Consider the following 20353-nt stretch of genomic DNA (forward strand, 5'->3'; position numbering starts at 1 on the left):
GGGGATAATAACAGGACCATTTCATGGAGGGGTTATGAGTTTTGGACGACATAATCCAAGGAGAGGCCTGAGCCTGGGACATCACATGGTCTCCATAAATTTGTGATATTATTACTTGGGGTTCGGTGAATGGAGGCAGCAATCGGCAAGCACGGACCTTGTGCACACCTGTGTTTTTACCCACTGAGAGGGGGAGAATGACGCTGGCTCCGACAACCTGCCAAGAAGCCAAGCTGATATCAGACAAGAACAGCAACCGTTTACAATTACTGGCCTCTTCCTTGGCTTTCAAAAACATTTCAAATCTCCGTCCAATCCTCTGAAGAAGACTTTGACGCCCATTAGGAAGGGACAGAAGCCAGAGGAAGATGGGAGATTTACCCAGGGTCACGTGGCCGTCTGGGGGCTCCCCCGGAGTTGGGCTCTGGGGAGGGGGTTGGGGGTTGTCAAGAGGTGGGGATGGGAGGAGGCAGTGCTCCTGCTTGGTCCCTGTCATTATTTGTCCTACACACCGCTCCTTGCTGATTCTGAACAGCAGACACCGAATCTTCAGGCCTCAATCACCTGTCTATTTGAGGAGAAAATTGGATGAAAATGGCCTAGAGCTTTCAGCCTCCAGTTCACGAAAAGGGAGGGCAGTGAGCTGTACCACGGGCAGCGAGGAAGAGAGTAGCTTCTGAGTCTGAGGGTGTTCTCAGGGCCAGGACCTCAGGAAGCAGGGCCCTGAGGCCTGGTGGATGCCTGGGGAGGGGTAAATGTCAGGGGAGGCATCAGGGTCCTAGACCCCGACCTCCCTGCTGCAAGATAGAGGCTCCTAAACCCCTCCCCCACAAAAAGACATGATGCAAAACTCACCCATGACCACTGGGTCCCGAAGTTTTTCTCCAAGAAAAATAAAAAGGAAGAGTGGAGGGCATGTGTGGCATGCCCGGAGGCCCTGCTTGGCACTCCCTCCCCTGCATCCTGTCTTCATTTGTTTGGCCTACTGGAAAAACTGGGAAAGAAAACCTGGGTCCTGCCCTCAGGAAGCCCCTGGCTGGTGGGGGGACCAGACTCAGCCCAGGTCAGCCAGAGAAGAACCCTGGTTGAGGTGGAGGTCTGGCTGGAGGGTAGCGCTTGCTTGGCCAGCTAGGCAGAGAAGTTCAGAAAAGGGAGGTCAACAGGGGTTGAGGCAGTTGGGGAGGTTCCTGTGAGAGGAGCAGATAGAGCTGGTTCTTTAGGACTTGGACAGGGGGACTGAGGAAGAATAGCTCTCGGTGGAGGTCTTCTTGTCTTGCCCTAGCTGGGGCAGAGTAAGAGATGAAAGATGACAAGATGGGGGAGGTGAAGGAAAACACCACCTAGTTGGGCCAGGAAAGGGTTGAGTGGCCAGTAAGCCAGGAAAGAGAAAACATAGACCTGGAAGCCAGTTGCAGAGAGAGTTGGGCTAGGGGTGTTGGACATGACACAGTGGGAAATAGGGAGCCATTGAGGATCCTGGAGCAAGGGAATGGCTTGGTTAGATTAGCAGGTGGCGAAACTCATTCTTCCCCTGGCTGGAGAGTGGATGAGAGTAGAAGCTTGGTGACTAGTTGGGAGACTATCGGAACTTGTAAAAGGCAGTGGTGCCCGGGTTTGGACTATTCCCAGTGGTTGGAAAGGAGAGACGAGACTAAACACCTTTGTAATGCAGATGTAGGACGGGGGTGGGGGTGGGGTGGTGGGGGGTGGGGGGGTGGATCAGATGGGGATGGGATTCATCTATGCAGAAAAGGCTAACTTCTACCTAGGTTTCTGGTTTGGGCAATTAGGGGGATGGGGTGCCATTTGCAAAGACTGAGAACACGATGAGGAACTTGACTTTGGACAGGCTGAGTACCAAGCATCTGTGAAGCAGCAGTGTGGAGTCAGTCCATTGGTTGGGTAGGTAGGGGCACAAATGAGCGATGGGGGCCCACTGGCAGATAGATGGGAGTAGAGTATGGTGCTCAGTCGGGTGGCTGTGAATAGCAGAGCCTGGAGAGAACATCTCCACCTCTTCCCACAGACACTGTGCTATGACCCCATCCTGAGGTTGCCTGGGAGTTTCTGCTAAGAGTAAGAAGAGGGTCAGAACCCAGTCCTGGGGACCATCATCGTTTAAAAGGAGGCAGAGGAAGATGGCAATGGGTGGACTCTAGGAAGACAAGGGGCATGGTCATAGGTGTCTGGTGTCGCAGAGGGCAGTGTGGCGAGGCAAGAGGTTAGCAGGAGGTCATGGGGCCTCCAGAGTCACAGCGTGGGATCAGCTGATGGAAAAGCTCAGAGCCCAGAAGTCAAGTCAGGTCTGCTGTTGCTGGTACCCCTGGGGTAAGAGGGGGGTCTGCAAGCTATCTTGGAAGCAATGTGGGGTTGTACTACTCTGGCTCCCCAAGACCCCACGGAGGCCCTCCATCTTGTGCTCATGGGATGGAGGAGCTGACCATCTGGCGTCTCTACCCTTCTCATTTGTCCTATATCTTGACCATTTGTCTTCTTGGCCTGCCTACTCCCTTTCCTGTCTTCCTCCCCATGTCAGAGCCAGAGGCCTAGACTATTACAGGCCTGAGCTTGTTACCAATTCCTGCACCCTGCTCCCAGGACCCAGGACTCCCTTTCCAGGGGTGCAGGAGTACCATGTGGACAGAACCTGAATTGCATGCTGCTCTTCAGATCTATTCCATGAATAACCCATGGCAGGGCTTGGGGGTTAGACCCTGGGGGAGGAACCAGACTTTAAGGTGACAAAGTACACCAGCAAGTTGGCCTGAGGGCCACTGCAGGGAGGATGGAGGGCTCTCTGCCACCCACCCCGCCATGGTGAGCAGACGTCAGTGCCCACAGCCATGCCCATGACTGAGAGAGGCAGTGAGCACCTGGATGTCAGAGAGCTGATAGCACAGACTCTGAGGTCCACGCAGGGGGCACCGAGTGCTCTAGGAGTGGCTGAGTCATTCCCTGAAGCTGCGGTGGCTGGAACATCCAGTCCCTGCTGGTAGACAGGAGCTTATCTGGGCCACCTGCCTGCTCGTCTGATGTGATCTCTGCGAGGAGACCTTGTCCTCGGCACTTCCCTGCAGCACGGAGGCCGTGCAGAGCTGGGCTCAAGAGGGGTCAAGAGGGTCCTGAAGTCCATGGCCCCCACACCAGCGCACAGGTCTTGGGTCTTAGAGGCACCAGATATGCCCCTGTCTAGAGAGAAAAGGAACCCTAGCTTCTGTTTTTTGCAACCCCTGTGGGGTGTGAGCCTCTCAACTGCAGCCCCTGACAAGGGGTGCCTGTATCTCACCCACTGGGCTCAAATACCCCTGGAGATCAAGGATGCCCAGCTCTGCCCAGAACAGGGGCTTGGTTTGGGTAGGTGGGTCAGCAACATGGGGGGACGGGGAGGACTTGGAATCTGGAAGGACTTTTAGAGAATGTCTTGTCTGGTGTGGGGTTTCAAACACCTTTAGCAGCTGCTCAATGACTAAAACACAAGAGGGTAGTCACTCTGACTGCAGTGGGGGTGGTGGGCTGGGGCCACCTATTGACTCCTAACCTTGAAGCCCGCCCCCAGCGGCCACCACCAGGAGTGGCTTTGATTAACCCCTGGGGTGCCGGGTAGCACAATTTGAAAAACTGCCCACCAGCAACACTCTGCATGATATACTCGGCCTACCTGTTTTACAGATGGGTATGTTGAGGTGTAAGAAGGAGGTATAACTTATATAAGGTTGTTTGTGGTGGAGCAAAGGGACAGGAATCCAGATTCCTGCATCCCAGCTTGGGACCTCCCAGCTGCCTGATAGGACTCCATCTTCTCAGACTGCTGATGGGATGCCAACAGCTCTGTTTTGAAGAATAATTGTGTTGCCCTAATTGTGCATCTCAATATTGTAAGCCACCTTACATCTGCTTTGGAAACAGGCCAGTAAGCATCGTAAATGCATATGTAAAATCATGCTTCCTTTCGTTCAACCCTGGTCTCTGCTGCCCTGTGGGAAGATTTAATAAAAGAGGGTCAACCTGGCCCCTGCCCTTGAGGAGCTCACAGTCCAGATGGGGATGGAGGAGAGAGGACTCTGGCCCACTGTCAGATGCTGCAGCCAGGCCGGAGATGACAGCTGGCCTTCTGTTGTGTGCCCCCATGGTGGTGGTGGTGGGGGGGGGGTAGGCTGCAGGTTAGATTCCCCTGGGGGCATCTTCCTGGCTAGCTGCAGGGCAGAGGCATGCGATCCGTATACCCTCTGGCTCCAGCTTGAATGCTGTGGAGAATATTGACTCTATCTGTTGATAGCCATGACCTTAGGCAACTTTGCTAACCTGTCTGTGCCTCAGTTTCCTCATCTGCAACGTGGAGATTATAAATTACAAATCTCAAAGAGTCATGAAATTTGGCGTGTATCCATTTGCTAAACACCTAGCACTGCACCTAGCATATGGCGCATGCCCCTGAGCAGTTAGCCGGTGATAATGATGATATATGCCTGGGTTAAAATGGGCTCTGGAAGAGCGCCCGCCCTGGGGGGTGGGGGGGAGCTGGGGTATAAACTCTCCCATGGGCATCACTTCTTGCCTGAGGCTTGATCATTGGAACCCTGCTTGAATGGAGCAACCTATTGCAGAGGACAGCCTGGGAGCTGGGAGCACGAGGCTGGGAGCTCAGATCCTTGTGCTGCTGCCAAGGACCTGGGACGGGGCTGTGTCTTCTCTGAGCCTCCGTTTCTGCATCTGTGAAGTGAGGGACATTACACCAAACACACCGTGGCGCTGAGAGTTAGATCAGACAAAGGCGTAAAATAGCAATCACTTGGCCTGGCATGTTGGAGGCATTCAGAGAAAGTTCGTTCCCTGCGCCCGGCCCCATCAACAAGAGGATAGCAGGAGGACCCTGGGTGACATATCACACAAGGATCCTCCCTAGAATTTGGGAAGAAGGTGGAAGCAGCAGCTGGCAGCTAACACAGATGGAAGCAGGTAGAGAGGCCAGGCTGGGCCAGAGGAAATGTGCATTTTCATCACTTAGCACATTTCCCAGATGTTCACTGCATCTGGCCCCTGGGCTGGGTCCTGGGCCGACGGACAAGGCTGACATAACTCCTGCTCCCGGGAGCTCCCAGGGTGCGGGGAGCGGGGTGAAGATGTATGCTCAGATGAACACTGTGCCTGGTAGAAGTAGAAAGGCTGGCCTGCGGGCTGAGGGCTCTGAGCTAGGGAGGGCTGGGGTTGGGTTTGGTTCGGTTCGGCTGGGGCTTGAAGGACAGCCAGGATAGAAGAAATTCGGGTATGCCAGTTAGGTTGAAGAGCATCCCACGTGGAAGGGCCCCACAGGCAAGTGCTGGGCGGGAAATCATAGGCAAGCGGATCCGAAACCCCGCTACATCCCTACCTCCTACCAGGGTCACCCCATTCAAGCAGGAACAGAATTCCCCCTGGAGGAATCAGAAAGGGCTATTTCCAAAATTTTCACGTAGCAACAAACGGTACAACCCATGGTTCACTTTTGAAATATTGACCAAAACTCTAGCACCACACAGGGGAGTGTTGACTGCAAACTCACCGCAGGCCGGGAGAGGGTCCAGTGGAGCCTGGTGGGAGCCTGGGCAGGGTCACTAGCCTGAAGGCTTCTCCGAGGAGGTGATGTTGGCGGAAGCCAGCCTGCTGGCAGGAGAAAGCCAGGCTGAGAAAGCTACAGGCGCTCATTCACTTCCTATTGCAGATCAGAGCAAGGAGTTTTCCTCAGATTACTTCTCACTAATAAGACAGGCCTCTTCTCAGGCACGACTGCTGACATGTTTTGTTTTCCCCAGATGGGGATAATCAGCCTGTTTGGTAGTCAGGCTGACAGCTCAGGCAGCAGGCGGGGGCTGGGGCGGGAGGCCCGGGGCTGCAGGCAGCTCTCAGGGAGCAGACGCTGCTTGGTTGCCTGGCTGCCTGGGTGACAACCCCGAGCAGGTGGGGACTGTCATTTGTGCCATGGAGAAGAGGGCTGTGGGGCAATGTCACTCAGTTATGTGAACCCCAAGAGCCCACCTGGCCGTCTCCCCACTTCATTCATGCCTAATGTCAATGCTGAAAAGCATCCAGCCAATCCCCTTGCTTCACGAGAGGAGACCAGTCAAGATCTGTGCTTGGAGCTCTCCCTCTCCTTCGCTGGGAAGATGTCCACGGTTCCCCATCCCACAGCCCTGACAGCCCCGGCCTTAGATGCCGAGCCGGGCATGCACGCTTCTCCCACTCGGGAGACCCGCCTTGGGATCTCGATGCGCAGGTCATGGCCAAGCTCCTCGGCTCCATCTCGAAGTGCTGGGCTGGAAGGCTTGTGAACGGAACACAGCCGGGCTGAGGAGTGGGTAAAGCACCCATATCCACCTTGAGGATGATGGGTCCCCCACCCCATGGGTCCCTGGAGGTCCGAGGGAGGCCGCAGACCTGCCCCACCTGGCTTCAAGTTTCCCCTCCTTCTAGGCTCTCCTTCCCCTCCTGGACAGCCTTTCTGGATGATTTGCACCCGTTTCCCACCCAACACACACTCTGATTTCTTCTACTGTGTTGAAGGAAGGGGGTGGGCCGCCCCAGCTCCAAGCCCCCACGGCCCCCACCTCAGCACCCCTTCTCTGGCTCCCCAACCAGAGCCCAGCTCTGGGCCGACAGTGTTTGCTTCTCGCTTCCAGTGCAACAGGCCTGGGTTTCCTCCTCCCCTGTGGCTGCACATTCCAGCTCCTCCAGAGAGTGAGGTGTAGTAGTGGCCTTTCTGGCGCCTGAGGTCTTCCCAGAGGGGCCTGGTGGGGGACCTGGCCACGGAGACCATATGCCCCCTGGCTGTGTGTGCCTGTGTTGCAGCTCCTGGGCCCTGGCTCTGTCCTTGGTTCCTTGCCCTCAGTGTGTCAACAAGTCAAGGCCTCCCTCGGCACCTCAGTTTTCCCAATCTGCCTTGTGGGTGTCCAGAGGACCCCAGCAAGAGGCCTACAAGGCAGTGGCCCTCAGGAGAGGCACCTCGGGGACCACCAGCCATCTGGCCCTCAGTCGCGGTGTTGAGCAGCTTCCTCCTTCGTGGTCTCCCAGGCAACGCCGAGTGCCTGCCAAGCTCGCCGCCGAGGCCTGGCTCCTGCGCACATCTTTAGTGCCACACAGAGATGGCTGATGGCAGGAGCCGGGGCGAGACCCAGCCTCCCCAGCTGTCACGGGAAGCAAATCAGATAAGAGCTGAGTGGGGCAGGAGGAGGGAGTGTTGGAGCCAGGGGTCCTGGGAAAGAAGCTCAGAGGCCATGACTGCCATTGCCCCCCCCCTCCCCCCCCCCGCCTTAACACTGCCCTCTCTGTGACCCTGCTTTCAGAACCCTCCATGTGGAATCTCACAGCCCTGGACCTCAGTTTCTCCGTATATCAAAGGAACGGGGTGGGGGAGGAGGGAGGGATCTCTAGCCCTCCAGACTCTAATGGCCTGAGACAAGGGCCCAGCCATGATGCCAGGAGCCTGTTCAATGGGCCCCGAACAACCTTTGGGAGGGTGCATCTCTCAAGGGTGTTTATTAGGCAAAGTCTCTAGGATCATTTGCTCCAAGATCCTAAAACCACCCTCTGCTCTTCACTCCATGCCCCAGCTGAGGATCCTTATCCAGGCTGCTTTGCTCTGCTAGCGTCTCCCTCTGCCACTCCCAGGATTTGCAGGCTCTGGTGGCTGAGCAGTTCTTTCTTAAATTATACTCACTCATGAGCTAAGGCCCTTAGTGCATTCCACCCCTGTCCTGAGAGATGTGGAGCTAGAGCTGGCCCTGGGAGGGGGACCAAGGGGGTGTGCAGAGAGGATAGATCCTGGGTACTGCTACTGCTGCATGTAGAGGGCTGAGATGTAGGGAGAGCTCCTAGGACAAGGACCGGGGAAAGGGGTGCTGTCCGGCCTCCAGGGTATTCCCAGGTCTGGAGGAAAGATCCAAGCATTCCCCCTCTAGGCTGGGCTCCCAGATGCTCACCAGGCCTGGGACATGAGAAGGGACTGCTATGGTGGGGAGTTCTGCTGAGACTGGGCTGCTGGCAGCATCAGATGGCCACAGAGGCAAGGATGTCGTCAGCCCCCTTGGCCTCTCTGTGTGGACTGGAAAATGCACCCTCTCTGGGCAGACATGGCCCCGCAGTGCACAGATTCCAGTCCCTCAGAGGCTACCCCCACAGACTGTTGTTGAATGGAGCAGATTCGAATTGCTGTCCATAGAGGCCTGCCAAGCAGAAATTGGAGAGGCAGCAACTCTGGCCGACCCACTGGAGGATCAAGGGAGATTGGTGGCACAGGAGGTGGGGAGGCTTTGGTGCTTGTGAGCTGAGGCTGGATGCCAGGGCAGAAAGGGTATTGGTTCCTTCAACAACGACTAAGTGAGAGCACCTGCTCATCGCCGGGCACTGTTCTGGATGTTGGGAGCACAGGGATGCCCAAGATGGACAAGGTCCTGGAGCTTATGTTTTGCAGGGGAGAGGCAGTCAATAGTAACCTAAAAAAAACAAACAAACAAACCAGGTGGCAGGCAGAGGCTTACGTCATGCAGCGCGATAGTGAGTGAAGGGCCATGATAGATGGGGGACAGGTGGATGAGTCTGGCAGGCTCCGCTGAGCCTTAAGCTGAGGCCTGAGTGACAAGGAATCAGCAGAGTAAAGGTCCAGGGAAAAAGCATGGCAAGTGGAGGGAACAGCCCAGCGAAGACCCCACGGAGGGAAAGAATTTGGCCTGTTCATAGACTTCCAGGAGGCTAGAAGATGGGAGCACGGTGGATGCTGAGGAGAGTAGGAGAAGCACTTAGCGGACAGAGGCCAGATGTGGGGACTCAGCCAACTGTGGCGAGGAGTTCGGACTTTGTGCAGTGAGAAGCCAGTAGAGGAGTCCAAAGAGAGGACACTCAAGAACAGTGATTCTCAACCGGGAGTGACCCCCTCCACCCCGGGATAATTGACAGATCTGACTGGGGATAGGGGTGGGTGCCACGGGTACTTTGTGGGTAGAGGCCAGGGACACTGGTAAGCGTCTTACCATGTGCAGGACAGCCCCACAACAAGCGATTATCTGGTCCCGAATGTCAGCGGTGGGAGGGGTTCTGAAACCCTGGTCTAAATGTTGGTGTTCCCCAGGGCTGCTGCTCATTTTGAATAACCCAGGGTCACACTGTACTCACATCTAGCTCTTTCTATATATACTCTGGGTTCAAATTCTGTTTCCACCACGTGCCCGAAATGTCAGTGGTGCAGAGGTTAAGAAACTCTGGAATGGAAGCGTCGAGACTGCTTAGACCTGCGCTGGCCAGTGTGGTGGCCCCTGGCCTCGGGGGGGCTCCTGAACGTTCAGATGTGACTAGTCTCAGGTGAGATGTGCCGTGGGTGTAAACCGCCTACTGCGTTCTAGACGTGGTATAATGCAAGTGATGTAAAATATCCATATTTTATATTGACTGCATGTTAAAATCTTAATATTTTTGATACTCTGGGTGAGATAAAATGTTTCATTAAAATGAAACATTTAATGAAATGTCTGCTTCTTTGCACTTGCCTCTTTTCATTTCTTTTCAAAGGGGCTACTGGAAAAATTTAAGTTAGACATAGGGCTTGCATTTGTAGCTCCGTTATGCTATTGGATGGTGCTGAGGTGGGCGGCGATAGTGTGACGGGACGGCTTCCTAGGTGCCCAGCACTGTTCTACACACATCACCGACTTCCTTCCCACAAGGGAATATCTTCCTGAGGAAGATATTATCTCCCGTTTAAGGCAAGGAAGCTGTGGCCCAGAGCAGTTAAGTAAGTTGCCCAAGGCCACACAAGGAGGAAGGGTAGAGCTGGTTCTGGAATCTGGGTGCTTAAGCAGGTCCCATGAAGATGATGGCTGGGTTATGGTGGAAGGGATGGAGTTGGACAGAGGTGAAGTGATTCAGGACCCCCATGGGGCTCCACAGGACTCTAGTGGGTGGGCACGGCAAAGTGGGAAGGGAAGAGAAGGAATCAAGAATGCTCACTAGGGGACACCTGGGTGGCTCAGCGGTAAAGAGTCTGCCTTTGGCTCAGGGCGTGATGCCTGGGTCTGGGGATCCAGTCCTGCATCGGGCTCCCTGCGGGGACCTTGCTTCTCCCTCTCCCTCTGCCTATGTCTCTGCCTCTCTTTCTGTGTCTCTCATGAATAAACAAAAATAAAATCTTTAGGGGATAAAAAAAAAAAAAAGCTCACTAGGCTTTGCTTTGAGCAGCAGCAAGTGGGGGTAATGCCATTCATGGAGATGAGGAAGCCAGAGCAGGAAGCCCAAGGGTTCCATGCTGGCCCTGCCAGCTTCAAGATGACTGTACACATCCAACTAGAGTCAGCAAGAAGGCGGTGGGGTTTGTAGGGGGGCGTTTGGGGTGGAGATAGACACTTGGGGGTCAGTTGCAGGCCGCATTTAAGGACACGGGGGTGGTTTTATCACCCAGAGAGAGTACAGATGTTGAAGAGAGGGTTGCTCAGGATGGAGACGCAGAGCACACCAACATTTAGAGGGTGAGCCATGGGGTAGGAGGCCGAACGGGTGGCTGAGAGAGAAGCCAGTGGTGCAAAAGGAAAACGAGGCAGAAGGAGAGGTCTTGGGAAGGAGGGTGGGGTTAGTTTTCAGGCTCATTGAACAGCCTGTGAGCTCTGGCTGGTGGGAGCAAGATTGCGGGACAACTCGGGGTCCGAGGAAGGACGTCTGGGCTGGAGCCTTGCAGGCTGCCCAGATTCATGCCGAGTCCCCAGAATTAGGCATCTCTGGTTCCCAGAAGATCAGGCAAGGAAGGGCCATGTCAAACGGCCCCAGCTAAGGTGAGAGGAAGGCCCAGGGGTGTGGGAAGGGCGACCCAGGCAGCTTATTTCATTTGATAGGAAGTCCTTCCTGATACCTGACTGCAATCTTAACTGCCTCAAAGTGAGCCTACAGGCCTTTGTAGCTAGGTTTTTGTAGCCAAGCAGAGCAAACCCCCGGGACACATATTTCTTATGGCTGAAGACAGAACATGCTTCTCCCTCCCGACCTCTCCCCCCAAACTCATCAGCCGCAGCTTCCCCAGGCTTTTCCTTCTCCCTTTGCCTAGGAAAGGCAACAGCCCACAAATTCATCTCAGGGCTTGGACAGTTTGGAGTTCGTGACACATGGGGAAGGATAGGTAGCAACTCTGCTCTGAGCTTCTTGGGTCCTGCCTCACTCTAGAAGCTTCCAGCTGGCCCTCATCCCTAACTTCCACTGTTTCTCTGAGCTGATTAGGAAGATCTGTCTCCAGGAATCTGAGCACTTGTTTCTGGTTTGGCAACTTGCTCTCTGCCACCTGGTACCTGACTGCAGCCCAGCCTGGCTTCTGTTCTCTGCTCATTCTTGGCCGTTTGGGGTACCCCTGCCCCTAGCCCAGGCCTGGTCTCGGCTCTCCTACCGCTTTCTCGGAGCTGTCATCCCAGCGCACCAGCCCCCGCCTGGCCCCCACCGCTAATCTCTCCATCAGCAGCTTCTCCTCGACCGCACTGCCCACAGAACCAAGTGCTTTGTCGATGAAAAAGCCCTTTGGGGGCAAACACAGGAAATTAAAGCCTCAGAGCACAGTAAGAAAATCCATTCTTTTTCATGGATTTCTGCAATCCGATTGTGTTAGTTTCTCCTGAATGGTTGGGATATTCCGGTGTTGCTCACACTCACAGGGGCTGGTGGCGGGGGTTGTCAGGAAGGGGGGTGGCGCTGATAAGGAGGGCCTATGTCTGAGATTTGGCCACCCACAGTTCATACCTTTGGGGCTGTAAGGCTGGCCATTCGGTCTCCGGTCTCTGGGGTGTCTTTGGCAGGAGGGAGCCTTCAGGGCATTGTCAGAAGCTAACACCTAGAGTGGATTTGCTGATGGCCAGCTGAGCCTTGTGACTCTGAGTGTAATGTGGGAAGAGAATAGACTAATTCGGGGACAGAGGCATCCATGGTCTACTCTCCATGCCTGCATGGTTTCATCTCAAAATGAGGGGGTTGGATGAATGGTGTTTAAACTCCCTTGTGGGTATAATTCATGCCACAAATGTTAGTAGAGCTCCATCCATGTGCCAGAACTTTCTGAAGCCTCAGCCACACTGAGTGTTCCCAGAGCCCCAAATCCACCAGGCAGCAGCTATGCCCCCTTACCTCCCTTGGCTACCACTGAGACCAGGCCCAGCCTGCCGCCCAGCAAGCAAGCTCACCGGCTGGGATCTTTGGAAGCCATCCTGCCACCGAGGACCTCAGGAATGCTGCACTCTGGTGGGCATCTTCTCCTTCGAGAATCCCAAGATTCCACCAAGGGCACTTCACCACTGGGTCCCTGAGAAGGCAGGCGAGGTGCTGGGAGAAGAAAGGTAGGGAGTGCAGAATGCAAGACATGGCCTCAATTTGGGGCCTTAACTTATCATTCGGGGGAGCAGAAAGAGAAGGAATAAAAGGAGAAGGTGGCAAGAGCAGGGTTTTGGAGTAGGATACATGGAAGACTCCTTCAAGTGCTCAGGCTCTGCTGACATGTCCCAGTGTGGGGACTGTGGGCTGAGGTTGCAGCCAGCCCTGGGAAAGCCCTCCAACTCAGGGCTCTGGGAGGTGGCCGCATGCTGGACATTGGGAGAGCAACCCCACAGGACAGACTGGGCCATCCTGGCCCAGGGGAGCAACAGCAGTCACAGACGGGGCAGGAAGATCTGTGAGCCTCAGGGTAGGGGCTCAGCATCGGATTATCCAACTCCATCATGTCTTCTAGTTCTATCCGTTTACTTTTTTTAAGATTTTATTTATTTATTCATGAGAGACACACACAGAGAGAGGCAGAGACATAGGCAGAGGGAAAAACAAGCACCTGCAGGGAACCTGATGTGGGACTCGATCCCAGGACCCCGGGATCATGATCTGAGCTGAAGGCAGATGTTCAACCACTGAGCCACTCAGGTGCCCCTCTATCCATTTATCTATCCACTCATCCGAGAAACATTCTCTGGTAGGCATTCCTTTGCCACCCCACCCTCACCCCTCCCCATCACCACTGACCTCTTGCCCAGGGGCTCCCCCGCCCGCAGGCTGTGGATATTATTTCCTGGCCCCGTGTCTGACCTTTCACATCTGCTCTTGGCCAAAGTAACCCCCGGCAGGATAACTGATTTCCTGCTTTGTAGATGGTCACCATAGGTGCTGGTTCTCAAACCCCTTACCCCCCGCCAGCCCATAACACTGGCAGGAACCTCACCCTTACAAAGAATTGGCAGTCCTCACATTCTACACTTGCAACACACTAAAGCTTTATTTGATTATAAACTTGAAGGAAGAAAGGGAACCAGCCCGCAATGAGTGCATACCCCGGGTCAGGCATTTTCCATAGTAGCTCACAACCATCTGAATCTGGTAAAATCTTAACAGCAAAAGTAGCTAATAGTTATTATTAACTACTGCTCTGTTCTAGGTTTTCTGCTAAGTGATGAAGACACAGGCTCAGAAGGGATAAGTGCTTCCTAACTCGCCCGGTGCCACATAATCAGAGTGTGGCAGTGTGGACATTCAAACCGGCTCAGCTGACCCTCGTCACCTTCCACTTCGACCTCCCAAAACAGACATTGGTCATGAGCTTTGGGGACCCAGTGGAGGGAAGAAAATGATTGCTCTCAAGGAAATTCTGAGGGTAGGGCCCTCTTGGGGGGAGCCTACCTGTACCCTGCCATTGACCTCTGCCCTCATAAACTCTGGGCTCCTCCTGAACCAAATGCTATAGGCTTTTTTCCTTCTAGGCTTTCACTTATGTCAGGCATGTTCTTCTGTAAGTGCCCCCAAGAGCAGCAGGGATTTATGGGTCTCTTTTGTCTCTGCCTCCCCCCCAGCTCTTCCTGGCACTTGACCTGAACAAGATTAAAGGTGTTTCGGAAATTCTTACAGTTTCATTAGCACCCGCTTGGGTCCCCACCAAAAAAACCTTACCACTTTGTGGGATTGAGTACCCTATAGCTATTCTGTTTTACAGATGAGCATTTTGAAGTCCAGAAAAACAAAATGGCTAGAGAGAGAAGAAGTGATAGATGTCCCGAGGGTTCACTTGTGCGTATGCACGTGCTCACAGTACAGGCTGGCCTGGCACTTGCAGAGAGGACAGGGGGCTGTGGCGACAGCTGGCTGCAGTTGTCCTGGGCAGGGGGGGCTGGTTCCCAGGAGGGAAGGTGGAGCCCCTCAGTAGCAGGCTCTGGCCAGATCAGCTTCCTGGGCCGGTGAAGGCCAGCGCAGCTTCCTGAAGGACTCATGAGTGACGAGTGACATGTGGAGAGCCCCGGGAAATAGAGAGGGATGGAGGGAGAGAAAAAGGGAAAGGAACCTATTTTGTTTCTCTAAAGCCCTGTCACTCCTGAGAGGACCATTGTGTTTCCTGTTTGGCTCTCCTTACTGCGTTCTTGCGAGGACCGTGATGGAGGTAGCTGGGTGGCTGCTCTGGGTCACCTGTTCTCCTCTCCACGGGCCTAGGAGTGTGGGAGGGACTGCAGGTTGGTTCCCTTCCCACCCTATACTCCTTCCCGAGGTGTCTCATCCATGCCTGTGGTTTCAGTATGGCCACACCAGTGCTTCCTCCACTGCACCCTGCACCGTGAGGGAGCTTTTAGCAAATGTTGCTTGCCCGCCCTGTCCCAGACCGACTAAGTCAGGATCTCAGAGATGGGCCTGGCTATCAGAATTTGTCACCCACTTTTGTGCAGTCAGGGTTGGGAACTGCCGAGTCCTCCTCTGGTTTCCCTTTCTTCCAGCTGACACTTGCCCTTGAAGCTTCCTACCTATCCCCTTTGCACCTCTTCTTGTCTCGTCTTAGGAGGCCTCCAGCTCAGTTTGCCTGAGTCAGGTTCATCATCTGTACACCCCATCTCACTCCACGGTGAAGCCTGTTTCTCCCTCGGGGCTCCACCCAGCAGTGCAAGTGGGAGACCTGAGGGCGGACCTCCCTCCTTTGTCCATTTGCTTAGTGTCTAATTGCCGCTCCATGGAGATCTGATTCAGCACCTCGGACAGAGAGACATAAATTAGTGGTGCCCCAGGGTCCAGACAGCATAGAAGTTTCTCTAGTTTCCCTCTTTCTCTCATAAGAATTTGGATGGACCGTTCAGGATGGTGTGGCAGCTCCATAACCACCGGGGTCCCAGGGTTCCTCCTCAATCGGGTGCATTTGCTCTCCTTCGTAAGCAGCCTTCTTCTCCTTGTCCAACATGGTGTTCTCATACTGACCATCATGTCCCCATTGCAGCCAGTGGGAAAGGGCAAAGGGGAAGAGGAGGTCATGCCTCTCCCTTTGGGGGTACAAACTGAATGTTGTTCACATCACTTCTGCACATGTCCCATCGGGCAGGATGTAGTCACAGGCTCATACTCAGCCGTAAGAGAATCAGGGAAACACAATCCTACTGATTTCATCTCCTCAAATGGTGTCCAGTCCCCCCACTTCTTTCTACCTCTCCCACCATCCCCTTAGTACAAACCATAATCTCCTTCCACATCTCCTACCACAGCCTCCTCATCTCCTCACCTCCTCCAGTCTGGTTTGTCCTTTGCATCCTGGTGTGATATCATTTCAATGCAAAGGAGACCTGATCATCTGTTTAGCAGCTTCCTACTGCTCTTAGGATAAAGCCCCAGGGTCTTTCTTGACCCTTCATCAGCCCCAAGACTCTCATGATCTGATCCGCCCTCTGGCCTCAAATCAAAGCCTCCCTCCCTTGCTGTCCATCCTCCAGCCACACTGGTCCAAGTCCTGGGGGTTGAACACAGACAGCTTCATCTCTACTTATGGCCTTTGCTACTTTCACTGCTGCAGCATTCTCCCCTTCCCATCACCTCCTACCTTCTCCTGCTTCCCTGTATTTGTCCCGAAGATGGAAAAAAAACTGACAATTGCCCTGAAAAACTCCCCTGACCCCTTGAATGAGATCAGATCACCCAGTCCCTAGGCTTAGGGCACCCTATTCTTTTATTTTGGCATTGCAGGTTGTATTATATTGTTAGTGTGATCATTGCTTAGGTTGTGTGTACCTAGCTGACTGTAGGCTCCAAGAGGGTAGGACCATTGCACTGCCTGTACGGTGCCTGGCATGGTGCCTGGCCCAAAGGATATCTTTCCTAAATGGTGGTTGCCCTGGTGAACGTTGAGGATTGTAGAAGTATGAAGAGTGATTCCCAGGTTGTTGACTTATCAAGGAGACGAATGTGGCACCATCTGTGGAGATAGGGCACCAGGAATGGGTGAAGACTGGGTCAGTATCTTGCATTTAGTGTTGGAAATGCTGGGCTGAGATGTCAAGTAGGCTATTGGACATATGGATATGGACTCTGGGGAAATGTCCCACTTGAGTCAATTGACATGGGATTCTCCACCTGACCCAAGGTTATCATAAGTCAAGCCCACCAGAAAGGCAGCCATTTAGGGCAAGGGGTGTGTGGGGGGGAATCCTGGCAACATGTTCAACTTTAGGTGGGGCAAAATGGGAAGGAAGTACCAGAATAACTCCCCACTCTAGTTCTCCCTACCAGATATTCTCCGAAGGGCTTGCTTAGAGGCCCTTTAGCCTGTCTAGGAGACTGAGGTTCTGAGTAGCATGTATGGTGAGCATGGGAAAGCTGGAGCCTGTGCCCGCCCACCTGGTGATGGTGTATACCTTTCGCTCCGCTCCACACCCACAAGCAGTCTAGCTCAGCAAACACAGATGGAGTATCTACGGAATGCCAGGCTCCATGGGGATCAGTAATGACAGTGCTGGGGAGGGGCAGGGAAGTAGAAGTAGTACTAGCTAGTGCTTGCAGAGGGCTCACACCAGACACCATCCTAGACACCAACTATTTAAACACATTTGATACTTGGGACAACCTTATGGCATAATAATATGCTATTCTTCACATTTTACATCTAGGAAAACTGTGGCAACCAAAAATTAGAAATAAGACCACAGCGACTGAGTGGCAAAAAGAAGACTTCTTTTCTTAAGCAAGCTTAGAGGTGTGGGACTATCTCCTTGTAGTAGTGGCGATAGCTATTGTCACTACTATTGGATGGGTAGGCCCACAAAGGGGTTTCTGGTGAACATAATGCTTCTTACCAGCACTCAGTCACCCCCCACATATATCCTCAGTGGTTTTCATTGAAACTTCTTGCCTTCTCTCAGAAAGCCTGGAGGTGGGTGGTGGGCTAATGTTGGCAAAACAGTTTTGAGGCCATCCCCTTGCAAACCCTGCATAGACAATTTCCCAAAATGATTCTCAAGGGGGTAGAGAGTGGGCAGTGCTGGAAATGGATAGGAATTTTATATAAAGATTTTATTTGAGAGAGAGAGAGAGAGAGAGAGAGAGAGAGAGAGAAAGAGAGAGTGAGCACATGAGCAGGAAGGAAGGGCAGCAAGAGAAGGAGAGGCAGGTTCCCAGGACCCCGGGATCATGACCTGAGCTGAAGGCAGACTCTTAACCTACTGAGCCACCCAGGCGCCCTACATAGGAATGTCTTTAACGTCACAATGACTGGGCAATGCCCCTAGCATTTAGAACTGGCCTCAAGACGCCAAATGATTTGCATTGCAAAAAACAGCCTGGCAATATCCTAACCAAAAAGCCCCGGTATTGTCCTCCTTGAGAAATGAATGTGGGGTTATGTGACTGAAGCGTCAGTTAGAAGCAGTGCTGTGACCCAGATTAGCAGGCAGGCCTCTTCCCATCAGTCAAGAGTGCTCTGCAGGGCATATTCCCACCTGTCACTGAAAGAGAACGAGTCCCAGTGGGGGAGATTTGGATGAAGCACTGGACAAGGAAAGTTGTGGAGGGGGTAGAGCATCTTTCCCTGCCATCCTGGCTCCACTGGCCCTGTGAGGTGTAGCTGGCACAGCACCCCCACTATGGCCTACAGTCTCTCCCTCCTCTGTCCAGATGATTGCAGTTGAGAGGTCTGTGGGTCCATCCATTTCTTCCAGGCAGGACTCCCTTGACCTTCCTGGGACTGAGCGGGGTGTGTGTGTGTGTGTGTGTGTGTGTGTGTGTGTCTATGAGAGAGAGAGAGAGAGAGAGAGAGAGAGAGAGAGGAGTTACATGCCTAAGGGGAAGGCTTTTTCTAGAAGAAGACTGTTGTTCCCCCACCTTGGAGATGCTGAAAGAAGTGCAGGGAATACACAAAGACTCAAATTTATTTGTTACTTGAGCTGGTATAGAGTTCCTCCTTGAAAAGTGCCAGGCTCTCTAAGGAAAAACAATGACCTCTTGCAAGACGCTAAACCAGCCATGCTGAAGACAAGACAGGGGGTGACAGAGAGGAGGAAAGAGTGCAGTTGAGGAAGGGAAGTTGGGAGACCCGTTTGTGTAGGTGGCCACTGCCAGGCTTACAGACATTCACCGATATTGGCCATCATCAAGGGCAGCATCCCCATGGCCACTCTACCTCCACCACCACCAGGACCAGCTCCTCCACCACTCCACCCAACTCACTTGCCACAGTCAGTGTCTCCACCTTCACTCTCTGGGTCAGGTTAAACCCTGGTCCATCGGCCTCCTTCCACATTCTCTTTCTTATACTGTAAAGAGCCTAGGGTGGAGCAGAGCTACCTCTGGACAGAAGACCCTTCCGAGAGTCTGGACTTTGAGCGGGAGTTCAGCTCAGGCCTTCATAATTGTGAGTTTCCAAAAGCCAATGTGTCTCAGGGGGCTCTATCTTACCATTTTAAAGAATCCTACTAGTCATTTGGGTTCTTTGAGGTAAAGCCCATTTTCAGAGATCTGTGTGCTCATTAAGGAGGAATCCACAGGGGGGATCAGGGATTGGTCTTGGATTAGGGCAAGGGGTTACAAGTCAGTCTGTGGTCAGGGCAGGGGTTTCCTCTGAGACTGGGATTAGAGACTAATTTGAGACACGGTCAGGGGTCAGTGTCCAGATGGGTCAAAGTGCTGACTGGGACTGAGCCAGTTCTCAGGGTAGAAGATCATCAGGTGTCCATTAATTGAACCTCTTATATGCAAAATTTCTTACAAAGTGCCACCATTATTCTGGGTCAATCCATTTCCTTGAGGGATTCCTGCACCCTCCAGTCCCCTTGCCACCATTGCCCTTTCAGCTCTTAGTCCTCCGGGGCTCAAAATACAGCCATACTCCTGCGCAGGGGGATAGACTGCAGAAAAAGATGGAGAACATTCTGAATCCAAAGCCCTCTGCAGCCTGAGCCTGCGGTTGGAGGAGAGGGCACAGCCGGGCCTGGTGCCTAGCCAGCCCTGGCAGCTGGATGGCCAGTTGTAATGGGATTAGGGCTGGCCATGCCCGCCCCCCCCTACTCCGCCCCAAACCTCTCCCTCCCGTTCTCCCCCCTGCATCCTGATTAGGATGCAGCCCTCAGCTCTACCTACCCCGCCAGCCTCATTGTCTCAAGCAGAGCCAGTGCCTAGCAACCCTCACAGGGGAGCCCTTTCCCACCACCGCCCTGGCCCCTGGCCCTGCCCCTCCTCTTCTGAGCACCGGCATCACTTGTGTTTTCGTTGCTGCAAAGGAGCCAGGGAAGCAGAGCCAGCTGGGCTCACCACGTTCTCCCAATGACCCGATTCCAAGAGTCTCTTCTGAAATTCTGGCCCTCCTTTCCAAGATTCCTAGGTCCTATCAGCCATTCTCAGATGACATTCTGAGATTCCAGAGCTCCGTTCTGGAATTCTCCAAATCCTAGAATCCATTCTAGGAATCTATGAATTCTAGAATTGCAAAATTTTATGACACGGTCTCAGACCACTGAATTGTATTCTAGGATTTGGCTTTGGTGTTACAGAGGGCTCTGTGGTGCCAGAGTGGGATCATGAGCCAGGGTGACAGAGGTTAGAAGATGATGAGGGCCTGGGAGCTGCATTTTATTCTCCAAGAGCATGGAGATCAATGAAACTGCCGCCTGGGAAGAAGGAAGGTGGGACTCCCTCCTGGATTCCACAAACACTCTTCAAGCCCTCTAGGTGCTGAAACAGAGTAATGAGCAAAGGAGGAGCCTACCCTTGAGCAGCTCCCACTCTCTTGGGGGAGACAAATATTGAACAAATAAATAATACCAGGTTGTACAAAGTGCTATAAAGAAAGAGAGCAATGAATTAATACTTTATTGTACTTACCCTGTGCTAGACGCTGTCCTAATGCTTGACATATCTTATTTAGATTTTACAGCACTGTGAAAAAGTAGGTGCTATTCTTTTTTTTTTGATTTTTTAAATTTATTTATTTATGATAGTCAGAGAGAGAGAGAGAGAGAGAGAGAGAGAGGAGAGGCAGAGACACCGGCAGAGGGAGAAGCAGGCTCCATGCACCGGGAGCCCGATATGGGATTCGATCCCGGGTCTCCAGGATCGCGTCCTGAGCCAAAGGCAGGTGCCAAACCGCTGCGCC

Source organism: Nyctereutes procyonoides, unplaced genomic scaffold (assembly GCF_905146905.1).
Source record: "Nyctereutes procyonoides isolate TBG_1078 unplaced genomic scaffold, NYPRO_anot_genome, whole genome shotgun sequence".
Lineage (NCBI taxonomy): Eukaryota > Metazoa > Chordata > Mammalia > Carnivora > Canidae > Nyctereutes > Nyctereutes procyonoides.